Below are 8,230 nucleotides of genomic sequence, written 5' to 3' on the forward strand. Positions count from 1 at the left end.
CCTGCCTAGTTCCTTGCAGGAAAGTTTTGATTCATCCTACCGAGTATCTGAGTAACAGCAGCAACACATATTAATAATTTATGTGTTTGCAATCCTATTTTAACTCAGTTCCCTACTCCTAACAATACACAGCTGTCACTTATTTAGTATATGAATTATGCCCAAAATGCTTATGTTTATTTTTGTCCTGAAAAATTAGAGGGTGGATTTTTTTATTAATTCCATTTAAACTTTGCTCTTTCAGAAACACAATCTGACAAGAGTTCTGTACATCTGTACCATGCTCATCTTTTAGCTCTCCAGACTCAGTGTTTGACAGATGGATCGTTCTTATCCAGAGAAACACTCTGAAAATGCAGACGATGTCTGGCGCCAGGTGCACTGTGGTTACCGAATCCCAGAGCTGCTGAGATGGCATGCAGGACGTTCAATTAGTCTAATGTGATCTCATGCTGTTCTTGGATTCCGGTTGGAAAAGCCTGGCAGGCTTGTTTGAGCAATGCTCACACTTAGTTCTTACTTAAACTTCTTTCTTTTACCTAGTCTTTGAAATAAGCTGGAAAAATCCATCACATCCAATTATTAACAATCAAGAATATAGCCAGGAACTTCAGGCTCATGGCCTGTATTTAAAAAAGGGCATTTCTAGTTTAAATATTTCTTAACTGAATTACAATGCAGAATAGTAGACCACATAATCAGCAGCTGATTGGGTGTTTTGTTCTTTCATCTCACTGACACCTTAGCTATTTACTTATACGTAGCAAACACCAAAAACTCCTTGTCAAGCAAGAGCCAACTAGTTCTTAACTGAAGCCACTGTGCTTTCAGGTTCATCAGATACTTAAAATTCAGCTTTTTAAGGAGAAATTGCAAGTAATTTACATCCCACTGAATGATTCCTCATTCTGTATATCACCAAAAAAAAAAAAAAAAAAAGCAGTGTACCTCAATAGATAGCTTTCATGAGTATATTCCAAAAAAGAATGTGCTTCTGTGAAATAAACATTAGAATTTATGCAGGTAGAAAGCTCAAATGTTAGAAATGTTTGAGGTACCTCTGCCATCTCTACTTAGCGGTGCAGCACACTCAACTTCAGTTTCCCAGGCAAAAAAAAAGTTGCTCATCTTTACAGATGTAAAATTCAGTAGAGTAGCTTGCCAAGTGGTGACCTCTTGGGTGTCTTGAGAGGTCAGCTATCTGCAAAAGTATACATCATTCCAGACCAAGTTAACGATGGTACAAGAGCACGCTGGGTTCTCAGCCTGATCTCACACTGCTTACTTGTGGAGTCATTCCCACAAAATCAGCGTCACACACAAGATCAGAATTACGAGCTCCATTCTTACAAGGAGAAAGAGTAACAAAGTTGCCAGATTTTAAATGAAAGCTATAACTGATGTTAATACATAGAGAAATTACTGACTCTCAAAAACACTTGCACAAAGCAAAGGCTGCTGTTTCATTAGAGATCTTTCTTTACATGGCAGCTCTTGCTCCACAGACTTCAGTGTTCCTGTTGATTAATATTGATACAGCCACAGCCAGGGGAAGAGCCAATAGAAAACCATCTGCTCCTGCAGCACATGTGGCAAAGACAGAGGGTAATTTGGACCGTGGAACTTTTGCCCAACAGATTATTTCCTTCTGTCATAAATAAACTCTTTTTTGCTTCCCTTTCCTTAAAGAAAACAAAAACAGATGAAATAAAAATCTGTTATTTTTGGCAAGTCTATGAACTTGGAAATACTCAGTTGGTATCCCAGGAGACAGGCAGCAGGCATCTGTTAAATTCATGCAGTTGATAGAAGGCAAGTAGCGACAGCGTATGCTTCTCTCACAACCCCAAGAAACCACACTCCAGACCTCTTCGGGGATGCCTTCAGTCCCCAGGCACTTCAGGCCTGAGGTTACCACCAAGTACAACACAAAGAACAAACAAAGCTGACTTTGGGATGCTTACTGTCAAAGACCTAATTTCACATGGGGATTGAATGGTCAGCAGAGGGCACAACAAAGGGGCAAAGCCCACACTCAAAAGGGTCATCATTTAGTTCCTTGTTACCAGAGACATTCTTAGTCGATTGCTTTGTTAAGATGACAAATTTGTTACAAAAAAAATCCTGATTTGTTTCTTTCAGCTTTTTAATAGGAACAGGCATTTCATTTGAGAAAGAGAGACTGCGAAGTGTATGTAAAAGTCTGGAAAAATCAGCTTTTGCCCCTATAATGATTAATCCTATGCAGCTGTTCTCCTGGACTATTTTCAAGTGTGTTCAATAAGCCTTAAAGATTTGTCACAAAGTGGTGACAGAATTATTTTGCTTCACTGACTTTGCATTTACATGAACTGTGAAAGCCTAAAATTGAAAGAAGATAGCTTGGACTGATTTGGATGATTAATAGGCAAAAAAAGTTTTAAAAGGAGAGCACCACCAGCATTAGAAGACGCTAAGCATCACCATGCTGTTATGCACTTACCTCGGGTAGTTGTTCCTGCCTCAGGAAGCTTATTTTCCAAGGTCTGCTGCATATTGACCATTGGCTTCAGGTCCTGTGCTTTCTCAAAGCTACAAAACTGGGCTTTTTTTGATAGCTGTTCACGACCCATGAGAGAAGACAAAGAAAAAAGGTTCAATTAATAAATTTTCATGTTATGTTCTTGATGTCACAATCCTTTTCAGCTTAGTTTAAACCTATCTTCCTGATTTTCAGTCATGTTCCTCCCAAAACAATTTATAGATGTTTTCAATTAATTTATCATTCTTGCTTCAGCTGTTTCCTTCTGCTAAGCTAGGCCTATATTCAAGAAGCCAATTAATTGACTTTGAATTAAAACCTGCTCTTAAGCTTTGTGAAAATCAATTTGTCATGGAAGCAACATCAACAGTCCTAATTCAGAAATGGACACAAACCCTTGTTTAAACTTTCCTCACTAGAGATGTCTTCGTGCATCAGTACTTCCATGCTACAGTGTGACCTTTTCAAGAGCACTCAAATAATTTAGCAGGCTAGGTGCTGCTCACTTGCAGGTTAGCATTTCTGAAAAATGATGCTGTTGCTGAATAAGGCTGGATTTGGAGATGGTTTTGAAAAGCTTTTGCTGAATTACAGTCTTATTCAGTTCGTTTATTTCAGCAAAGAAATACATAGTCCAAGCTTTTTATTTAATTCCAGATCTGACATTTCTGTTGGTAACCACCATAAGCCATCTGCTTCCACTTGCTTCCAAAACATAAACCTTCAGCCTATCTCTGAAGAATATTGTCTAGCGGGGGATAAAATAAGAAGCATTTCTTTTAAACATTCATTTAACTTGTTGTCTTGGGACTGGGTTTCATCCTAACTGCTGAACATAACAGCCTCCCGCTGATAATACTCTTCCTGTTGTGAAACAGCCAGCACTGCATGGCAGCAGCCCAAAGCAGTTTGAGCCAGTGCACACCACTGAAGTGCTGCCTCCACTGGTCTGTACCAGTATAATTCAATGCACAATCCTTTTTTCTCCCTCTTATCTGCCTTTCTGCTCACGACCCTATAAATAAGGGTAATAACATCCAATTTTTTTATAACAAGCTGTACTGTCTTCCTGGTCAGTGTCAGTGGTCACTGTTGTTCTTCATGTCCATCACCTTTACTATGCTTTCCCAGACATTTCCCTCCTTTTAGAAATTTTATACTGCTTTCCTTGCCTCAGATGCTTCCAGCTGTCAAGACAGAGGCAGAAAGTTACCTTCTGGTTTCACCCCAAGTATCAGTTTATTGAGCCTTTCATATCCCTACCCTGAAGATTCCATCAGTGAAATGCAGCCAGTAAAGGACGTGTAGTGAGAAGGAAGCATTCAAACTGCCCCTTTAGCTCTGGAGAGAACAGTTCTGACATCCCAAGCATCTCCAAGCATCTATAAACTTTCTCAATTGAAAAATACTGGCAAAATTCAAGTCCTAGCACAATTCACTGGTGATTATATATCCTGCATGCCCTGCTCTTGTGCCAGTCTTATGAGTCTCCTGCACTTAAAATTGCTTACTTTCACAAGACTCCTTAATTGTAGGAACATTTTATAACAACATAAGTTTGATATCCAGGTTATCTACCTAATGATTTACGTGCAGGAAGACGCCACTACTATGCAATCAAAGATTGGAAAATTATTTAATGAGATGCAAATAACCAAGGAATAGGAATTCAAATGAAAACATCCAGCTGTCTCAGTGAGTTTAGAGCTTGAAAAAGAATCAGAGAACAGTACTAGAGAACACACAGGTATGTTCAGGTCAAAACCTGATTCCAGAGTCCCACTCATCTCTTCACCAGAAAAGGATGTACGGTGCCTCATCTGTGTTTTTTCCCTTAAACATGAATTTCTACGTTTGTTTTGCATAATCTTGTGAAAGAGTCCACTACCTACCAAACATTCATGGTAGATGAAATAGCTCTGGAAAACTAAAAGGAGCAAAATTTTCCAGATGGTTACTTGATCAAAACCATTCACCATTTTGCAGTGAATTAACAAAAAACTTAAGCCATTAAAAAACCATTAAATTTGGTAAAAAAATATTTTCTGCAAAATAATACTTTGCATTCAAATGTATTCAATTCTCTAAATGTAATCAGAATACTTTTGTATTTTAATATATCACAATTCTAAATTACATTACTAAATTTTTTTACATGAAAAATGTTTCATTTCCCCTCCCCAACACCTTTTGTTTTCACTTCACTGGAATGACTTCAGGCTAGGATGAGCTGCCCTCTAAGATGTTTCTTTACCGGCCTTTGGAGACATCCATCACTTAAGTTAGACAAGATCTCAAGGCGCATATACATCAGCAGGAGAAGAATTTAAAAAAATGAAGCAACACTTATTGCTCTTATAAGATACTCATTTCTCTAAACGGGAATGCAATCTCGTTTCTCTGTGGCAGAACAGAAAGTTCTTGGCAGGAGATTCAATTGCATTCCTTGAAAACTTTGTGGTTAAACAAGATTTCTTCTGGCAATGTAGCAAGGCTTATTTTGAACACTGAGACTTATTTCTAGTGTGATCCCACTGTGAAACAAGAACTCCCAAAACAAAGAGCTGAATATTTGCGATAGCGATTTTTCAACTATCAGAAGCTAGAATCTCCAGATGACACAACATTCCTGACCACGGAGTGGCAGTGTAAGGAAAACAAAGACAAAAATAAACATACTGAAAATCCATGTGGCCTTTCCAATCTGTATCATCACAGAAACTACCTGACCATTGAAATAATATATCCCCGTTAGGAGATAGATATTTTATCAGAGAATGCTCACTGATGTACCATACTGTGTCCTGGAGCTGTTAGCTGTTCACACTATTTCATACATGAAACATCTAGTAAGGATTTTGCACCTGTATGTCAGATGCATACTGTGCATAAGAGAGGATTACAAAATCCTTAGGATTCTTTAAGAGAATTCAGAGAAAGATTGTGGTTTTCTGTTAAATAATATATGACTTTTCCCTAAAAGCAAAAGCAGTATAAATCAGTTTGTCAGTAAGATGGACATTGTTAAAACAAACACCCCCAAACCACTGCATTCAGTATCAAGTGAATGTTCAGAAAAAAACCCCGAAAATAAAACCTTCCTCAAGAAGAGTCTGGAATTCAGGATAGCCTACAAAATGTACTGTGACCTGCACAGCTCTAGCAAGAATACTTGGCTACAACAGTAACCTTGAGTTGCTTTCCAATATGACTGTGGAAGAAAAAAAACCAAACCAATCCAAACCAATAAGCTTTCTAAAACAGAGAACTCTATAAATGAAACTATAAACTCTATAAATGAAACAGAGCAAGCTTCAAGTAAAAAAAAACCCAAAAAAACCTAAAAAAAAAACTTAAAAAAAAAACCTTCAACCAAGTTAATAGGTAAATGAGTACTTGCACTGAGATTGAGTTATGAGAGCCTAAAAAAGACATAATAGGCTACCATTCATAATCTAGGAACAGCTGTCTACCCTCCCTTTAAGATCAACAGAAGGCAGAAAGAAAACAAAACCAAACTGGGATGAAATATTAGAGTTACCAAAAGAATGTGATACTCAGTCTTCTGATTCCTCAGCTAGAGCATTTCCCTCTGCTAATACTCTGCTTTTTTGAAGAATATGGGATAAGGAGCACAAGAGGAAACTTTAAAAATTGCATATGAAAACTGAGAAAATGTTCCTTATTTGCAAAGAGCTAATTTGGAAAAAAGAAATAAAATGGAAGAGTTTCATCTTCAGCTTAAACCCATCTGAGCCTACATTCATGTCTGTACGCGCCTGCTGTTTTTTTGTGTCACCACCACCAATTATTGGTATGTGGCAAGTTAGACAAACTTGCTGAGACAGCTGAAAGTTAACTTGTTCCCTTCCTTTTCAGCTGCCTGCACAGCCACAAGACTGGTATCACCAACACAGAGAAGGCAGTGCACCATCATTTCTCTGGATGAGTGGTAAAGGTTGGATTGCCCTTTTCAGCGGCGGTTACAGGCTGTTAGGGTGGTTTATAACTGTAAACCTAGGAAACTAGCACCACAGAATAATGACATTTTCCTAATCTTTCCACTAACTCTGGATTACGAGAAACACCCAGTTAGAATATGAGCAACAAAGCACACCATAACCCACCTGTATCAGGAGGTACTTCTGGAACAAGAGAGACAGCTTAGTGCATTCACAAACTGTCTGTGCGAAAAGTACACATAGATGCTGAATTTCACTCTTTGGAGTTAATTAAGCAACAGACCTAACAGGACATGAATCATGATTTAGTAATTGATTAATAGAATGTTGTAAAACATGAGGCCAAATACAGAACATTGATGCAATTAGGCAAAATCATAACATAAAATTACCATACCATAGACTTGAGTGATATTGGAAAAGGACACTATAGGAAAAAAAAAAACAGAAAACCCCAAGTATTTGTCAATCTGACCGCGTGGGCTGTGCTGGGTTAATAGAATGTTGACAGCTGGTGCTGTGCACCGACACTGGGTATCTCCCCTCTCTAGTAACCGATGAACTCCTGGCCTCTTGCCATGTTGTACACTCTCATCTCACTAAAATGGATCAATTTGAATAAGCTTTGAAGTATTTAACAGCAATTCATTATTTCACAGAGAAAAAAAAAGTCTGAAGATGCTGCTGGCCACAAGCCCAGTCAGATACTGAATTTATATACATACGTATGGTCACACCAGAAAAATACAACAATAACATGAAGCATATTAAAACAATTGCCCCATTTCTCACTTCCCTACAATGCAATCAAGGTCATAAGATGTTAAACAGAGAAATTAAATACAGTTGTAGGAAAAGCCTGAACACAGGCTTACAGAATGGCTTTTGAGATTCCCCTTAGATTTCATCCTCACTTCAATGAGTGTGACCATCATAAAAGGGACAAATTACATCCAAAATCTAAAGCTGTTTAAGGTGCTCGAGCCATTGCTCAGCCAAGTCCTTCCCGTGGTTGGGGGCAGACATCAAGCCCACACAGAAACTCAGGGAGGCCACACGTGACCAAGCACATTCTGGGGGTGTCCACATCCCCCCGCTCAGCCTTTCAGGTCTGAGGAGAAGCCTCTTACCTCACAGGCAGTGTGCCTCTCCCGAGGAGAATCCCAGCTGAGTTCCACCTCAGGAGTACCTGCTGTGCTCCTCTCGCAGGGAAAATATTTCTCTTCTTCACCTTAAAAGCCACGTTCTCCTCCCTGGCCTGTGCATTACACTCACAGGGCCCCTCTGGTGCTATCTGGCGCTTCGGGGGGCTCCCCCAGCCCATGTTCATGTTTGGCAACGTTCAGACCCAACTTCTTTCCTCTCCCACCACCACCTGGTCTGCCTCTCCCAGACGCAGACACAGCTGAACCCAATCTCACCCTTCCTTCCACCCAGCCTTTCACCTCCAATAGCTTTCCCTCCTCTGGGAAAAAAAACCCAAAACCTTCATCCCTCAAGCAAGCACAAAATAGACTTGAGCCCACAAACATGTTTACTCTCCCCAGGATGGCATCCCCCACCGTTCCCAAACCAGCTTGCCCTGTGGGGAAATGCTGAGTGTCCCAGCCACGGTGCACATGAAGCCAGGCACACTGTGCCAGCAGCTGGGGAGCTGCTGAGGTGGGGGGTGTCCACGTAACTCTCTTTCCCAAATTTGAGTATCTACATCTTCACACTACATTGAGTATCCACACTGCACCTATAC

The sequence above is a fragment of the Phaenicophaeus curvirostris genome, chromosome 10 (assembly GCF_032191515.1).
Source record: "Phaenicophaeus curvirostris isolate KB17595 chromosome 10, BPBGC_Pcur_1.0, whole genome shotgun sequence".
In the NCBI taxonomy this organism is placed as follows: Eukaryota; Metazoa; Chordata; class Aves; order Cuculiformes; family Cuculidae; genus Phaenicophaeus; species Phaenicophaeus curvirostris.